The sequence below is a fragment of the Xenopus tropicalis genome, chromosome 8 (assembly GCF_000004195.4).
Source record: "Xenopus tropicalis strain Nigerian chromosome 8, UCB_Xtro_10.0, whole genome shotgun sequence".
Lineage (NCBI taxonomy): Eukaryota > Metazoa > Chordata > Amphibia > Anura > Pipidae > Xenopus > Xenopus tropicalis.
In genome coordinates this window covers 146,052,781-146,059,554 of record NC_030684.2, presented here as the reverse complement: position 1 = coordinate 146,059,554, position 6,774 = coordinate 146,052,781, and positions in this window count along the sequence as shown.

The window sequence follows — 6,774 nt, the reverse complement described above, 5'->3', positions numbered from 1 at the left end:
TCCCAGCCCCAAGCTACACGGTGACGTAGGGAAATCTACTTACACCCGAGGGAAAATCAATGTGTATAAGTACAGCTTTAACCCTTTCCTGCCACTCACTGTGCGGAAGTCTCACTGGCAGTAAAGATGGTGGCACTTTGCCCAGTTTCAAAAAAAGGCCGTTACGCCATCAGTGCGTGAGTCACGTGTACTGTGTGTGGGATTCAGCCAATAGTATTGCCCATGGGCAGCGCTACTTACTCCTCTCTGCCCACATGTAAAGTGCTGCCAACCCTTCCCTGGGCAACTGCTGAGCAGCACACTGGCTTGCACAGGGCATTTAAAGTAACATTCACTGATGAGGAGGAAAGGAGATCTCACCATCAGCATAGGAAGGGGTTCCTTACTGTAAGGGCAGTCAGGTTATGGGGTTCCCTACCCAGAGAGGGGGAATGAGTAATACATTGGGGGTGGGGAGGAAAGGGGATCTCACCATCAGCATAGGAAGGGGTTCCTTACTGTAAGGGCAGTCAGGTTATGGGGTTCCCTACCCAGAGAGGGGGAATGAGTGATACATTGGGGGGGGGAAAGGGGATCTCACCATCAGCATAGGAAGGGGTTCCTTACTGTAAGGGCAGTCAGGTTATGGGGTTCCCTACCCAGAAGCGGGGAATGAGTAATACATTGGGTGGGGAGGAAAGGGGATCTCACCATCAGCATAGGAAGGGGTTCCTTACTGTAAGAGCAGTCAGATTATGGGGTTCCCTACCAAGAGAGGGGGAATGAGTGATTCATTGGGGGTGGGGAGGAAAGGGGATCTCACCATCAGCATAGGAAGGGGTTCTTTACTGTAAGAGCAGTCAGATTATGGGGTTCCCTACCAAGAGAGGGGGAATGAGTGATACATTGGGGGTGGGGAGGAAAGGGGATCTCACCATCAGCATAGGAAGGGGTTCCTTACTGTAAGGGCAGTCAGGTTATGGGGTTCCTACCCAGAGAGGGGGAATGAGTGATACATTGGGGGTGGGGAGGGAAGGGGATCTCACCATCAGCATAGGAAGGGGTTCCTTACTGTAAGGGCAGTCAGGTTATGGGGTTCCCTACCCAGAGAGGGGGAATGAGGGATTCAATGGGGGTGGGGGGGAAAGGGGATCTCACCATCAGCATAGGAAGGGGTTCCTTACTGTAAGGGCAGTCAGGTTATGGGATTCCCTACCAAGAGAGGGGAATGAGTGATACATTGGGTGGGGAGGAAAGGGGATCTCACCATCAGCATAGGAAGGGGTTCCTTACTGTAAGGGCAGTCAGGTTATGGGGTTCCCTACCCAGAGAGGGGGAATGAGGGATTCATGGGGGGTGGGGAGGAAAGGGGATCTCACCATCAGCATAGGAAGGGGTTCCTTACTGTAAGGGCAGTCAGGTTATGGGGTTCCCTACCAAGAGAGGGGGAATGAGTGATACATTGGGGGTGGGGAGGAAAGGGGATCTCACCATCAGCATAGGAAGGGGTTCCTTACTGTAAGGGCAGTCAGGTTATGGGGATTCCCTACCCAGAGAGGGGGAATGAGTGATACATTGGGGGTGGGGAGGAAAGGGGATCTCACCATCAGCATAGGAAGGGGTTCCTTACTGTAAGGGCAGTCAGGTTATGGGGTTCCCTACCCAGAGAGGGGGAATGAGTGATACATTGGGTGCCAGGCATGAGGTGGGCATAAGGGGGCAGTAGGGGGAACACAATGGCACCCTGACCCCCCCAGTCCCAGTAGAGAGAGTATCACTCAGTAATTACCCCGAGGTTTCTGTGCATCAGAGGCCCCTCCCCTGTCCCGGGGCCCCGGGGCTCAGCCCCCTCAGTTTCTGGTTATATCTGATAAGGTGTGTGGGGGGGGGGTATAAATAGATTGAGGGGGCGGGGCTGTGGGCGGGGCTACACAGTGCTGACTCAGTTGGCTGGAGGGGCAGAGAGAGAGGAACACAATACAATGACACCCTGGGCTCTGACCTACGGGAGTAACGTGACTCCCTGCGCAGGGTGCTGGGTGCTGGGTGCTGGGTGCTGGGTGCTGGGAGTTGGGACACAGAGAGTTTCTCAGGATCAGGGAGGCAGCCGTTTCTATTCTGCAATGTTTGTGTCTGACTCCCCAAGGGCTGCGTTGTGCAAGTACCCAGGGTGCCAAACAGCCCTAACTGCCCCCAGCCTTCTCCCCTACAGCAGAGGCAGTTGCCCCAACTCTTCCTTCAGAATCTGTTAAACTGCCCCGTGAGCCACTGAGGCCCTTGAGCAGATAGAATTGTCTGTCTAGTTCTAATGCTTGAATAAGCCCCTCCCCCAAGTGCCCATACTGCTAGACTGCCCTACTGCCCCCATCTTGCCCTACTGCCCCCATCTTGCCCTACTGTCCCCATCTTGCCCTACTGTCTCCATCTTGCCCTACTGTCTCCATCTTGCCCTACTGTCCCCATCTTGCCCTACTGTCTCCATCTTGCCCTACTGTCTCCATCTTGCCCTACTGTCCCCATCTTGTCCTACTGTCCCCATCTTGCCCTACTGTCTCCATCTTGCCCTACTGTCCCCATCTTGTCCTACTGTCTCCATCTTGCCCTACTGTCCCCATCTTGCCCTACTGTCCCCATCTTGCCCTACTGTCCCCATCTTGCCCTACTGTCCCCATCTTGCCCTACTGTCCCCATCTTGCCCTACTGTCCCCATCTTGCCCTACTGTCTCCATCTTGTCCTACTGTCTCCATTTTGCTCTACTGTCTCCATCTTGTCCTACTGTCTCCATCTTGTCCTACTGTCTCCATCTTGTCCTACTGTCTCCATCTTGCCCTACTGTCTCCATCTTGTCCTACTGTCTCCATCTTGTCCTACTGTCTCCATCTTGTCCTACTGTCTCTATCTTGTCCTACTGTCTCCATCTTGCCCTACTGTCCCCATCTTGCCCTACTGTCTCCATCTTGTCCTACTGTCTCCATCTTGCCCTACTGTCTCAATCTTGCCCTACTGTCCCCATCTTGCCCTACTGTCTCCATTTGCCCTACTGTCTCCATCTTGCCCTACTGTCCCCATCTTGCCCTACTGTCTCCATCTTGCCCTACTGTCTCCATCTTGCCCTACTGTCTCCATCTTGCCCTACTGTCCCCATCTTGCCCTACTGTCCCCATCTTGCCCTACTGTCTCCATCTTGTCCTACTGTCTCCATCTTGCTCTACTGTCTCCATCTTGTCCTACTGTCTCCATCTTGTCCTACTGTCTCCATCTTGTCCTAATGTCTCCATCTTGCCCTACTGTCTCCATTTGTCCTACTGTCTCCATCTTGCCCTACTGTCTCCATCTTGCCCTACTGTCTCCATCTTGTCCTACTGTCTCCATCTTGCCCTACTGTCCCCATCTTGTCCTACTGTCTCCATCTTGCCCTACTGTCCCCATCTTGGCCTAGTCTGTCTCCATCTTGCCCTACTGTCTCCATCTTGTCCTACCTGTCCCGCATCTTGCCCTACTGTCTCCATCTTGCCCTACTGTCTCCATCTTGCCCTACTGTCTCCATCTTGCCCTACTGTCTCCATCTTGCCCTACTGGCTCCATCTTGCCCTACCTGTCTCCATCTTGCCCTACTGTCTCCATCTTGCCCTACTGTCCTCCATCTTGCCCTACTGGCTCCATCTTGCCCTACTGGCTCCATCTTGCCCTACTGTCCCCATCTTGCCCTACTGGCTCCATCTTGCCCTACTGTCTCCATCTTTGCCCTACTGTCTCCATCTTGCCCTACTGTCCCCATCTTGCCCTACTGACTCCATCTTGCCCTACTGTCTCCATCTTGTCCTACTGTCCCCATCTTGCCCTACTGTCCCCATCTTGCCCTACTGTCCCCATCTTGCCCTACTGTCCCCATCTTGCCCTACTGTCCCCATCTTGCCCTACTGACTCCATCTTGCCCTACTGTCTCCATCTTGTCCTACTGTCCCCATCTTGCCCTACTGTCCCCATCTTGCCCCTATAGTCGCCCATCTTGCCCTACTGTCCCCATCTTGCCCTACTGTCCGCCATCTTCCCTACTGTCCCCCATCTTGCCCTACTGACTCCATCTTGCCCTACTGTCGTCCATCTTGTCCTACTGTCCCCATCTTGCCCTACTGTCCCCATCTTGCCCTACTGTCCCCATCTTGCCCTACTGTCCCCATCTTGCCCTACTGTCTCCATCTTGCCCTACTGTCCCCCTCTTGCCTACTGTCTCCATCTTGCCTACTACTGGTCATTCCCCATCTTGCCCTACTGTCCCCATCTTGCTCTACTGTCCCCATCTTGCCCTACTGTCTCCATCTTGCCCTACTGTCCCAATCTTGCCCTACTGTCTGCATCTTGTCCTACTGTCTCCATCTTGCCCTACTGTCCCCATCTTGCTCTACTGTCCCCATCTTGCCCTACTGTCTCCATCTTGCCCTACTGTCCCAATCTTGCCCTACTGTCTGCATCTTGCCCTACTGTCCCCATCTTGTCCTACTGTCTCCATCTTGTCCTACTGTCTCCATCTTGCCCTACTGTCTCCATCTTGTCCTACTGTCCCCATTTTGCCCTACTGTCCCCATCTTGCCCTACTGTCTTTCATCATCTCCCACCAACCTACCTTGGCTGCTGCCTCACTGGGTGCAGGGCCCTTGGCAGTTAGTGACCCCTATTTACCCCCCATAGTGCATGTATTACGGATATATCTCTGGGACATGTGTGTGGGGCCCCTATGTCAGGCTTGACAAACAGGCAGTTACAGCTGATAGGAGCCCGGCCCACAGGCCCATTAACCCTGAGTGGTGCGTGTCCCAAGGTGCTTGATGCCCCGGCCTGGAGGCCCTTGTAGCTCTAGGGGCCGTAGCTCTATGGGGGCTGAAGGCAGTGGAAATATTCCCATTGTGTTTGGGGGCAGAACCCGATACACAAACACTTCCTGTTAAACACAAGGTTCCAATAAACACTCAGTCTGCCCCCGACCCAATGGGCTCTTCCCCAGTCCACTGGCCTTTATTAGCCCCCCATAAACCCATACCCCTGACCTGCTGGCCTTTATTAGCCCCCCATAAACCCATACCCCTGACCTGCTGGCCTTTATTAGCCCCCCATAAACCCATACCCCTGACCTGCTGGCCTTTATTAGCCCCCCATAAACCCATACCAGTGGCACTGCTGGACTTTATTAGCCCCACGGGCTAATAATAATAATAGTGCCACTAGTATGGGTTTATGGGGGGCTAATAAAGGCCAGCAGGTCAGGGGTATGGGTTAATGGGGGGCTAATAAAGGCCAGCAGGTCAGGGGTATGGGTTTATGGGGGGCTAATAAAGGCCAGCAGGTCAGGGGTATGGGTTTATGGGGGGCTAATAAAGGCCAGCAGGTCAGGGGTATGGGTTTATGGGGGGTAATTAAGGCCAGCAGGTAGGGGTATAGGTTTTTGGGGGGCTAATAAAGGCCAGCAGGTCAGGGGTATGGGTTTATGGGGGGCTAATCTCCTGAACTTACCATGGGGGGCACTGCCCTCATTGCTTATATAGGGGAGCACTGTAACCCCAGGCATGCCAAACTGCCAAACAAATCTTATTGGTCAGATACTGTGCAGAAAACCCTTCCCTAGTCGTACTGTTCCCTTACAGAACCAGCATTACCCCCTGATTAATCATACAGGAGACACACCCCACTTACCCCAAACATCTATATCACGGATATGTGCCCCCCACTCAGCTCCGCCCCTTATTGCAACACAGGTTACACAGTTACTCCCAGTGGCACCATCAGACACGACTCATGAGAACAATGTGGGCCAAGGACAGAGCAGTCGGAGCTCTCCCATAATCAATGCCAGGGTGGGTCGGCCCAGGGTTCTGCTATATAATGTGTGGGCTCCCCTGTATGTACGGATCGGCCCAAATATACAGAACCAACCAAAGCCCAGAGGGACTGAAACGTTGTCGTTGCCAAGCACTGGGGCAATAACAGGAGCACATAGGGATGCGCCATAGTTCCTGGTGCCCCTGGGGCAGTAACTTGTCTTGTTTCCCTTGTTGCCCTACCCTGGGGCAGAGTCAGCAGGGAATTAACACTAATAAGGGCAGTAAGAGAACATGTAACATTGACCTATGGGACGTTCCTACCAGCACATCTGCCCCGGCCCCCACCATCAGGGGTATAAAGGTACCTACCCCTCCAGCCATGTCTCAGGGCAACCTGGCCCAGCATTGCCACCCCCCTGCCAGCACCAAGCCGTGTTGGGCCGATCAGCTACAAGGGCACCCAGACCAGGGGTGATACCACCAGACTATAAAAGCCCCCGGCAGTCATTGCCCAGAGAGACACCCGGGGCAGCACTGAGGAAGGTGCCTCTGCTGAGCTCCACTAGGAGGAGGGCACTAAACTCTAATGATACGTAGAATAATGGCTCCACTGGCTGCCATGTTGCCCAGGAAGCGATTGTGCCAGAGCCAAGGGTGGCAGAACCAGAGAGTGCCCCAGTGAGTAAGGTGCCATCGGGGGCAAATTGGCAGAACTGCCAGCGAGCTGGTACCCCCCAGGCACAGGTGTAGCTACTACTGTGGGCAAATGTCTTGGTCCAACAGGTTCTTTGTCCCACAGACTAAACTTTTGTCTGATTGCCAGTGCATAGGTGCCAGGCAGGTAGGTGCCAGGGGTGAGGGAGGAGGGCAGGTAGGTGCCAGGGGGTGAGGGAGGAGGGCAGGTAGGTGCCAGGGGGTGAGGGAGGAGGGCAGGTAGGTGCCAGGGGGTGTGGGAGGAGGGCAGGTAGGTGCCAGGGG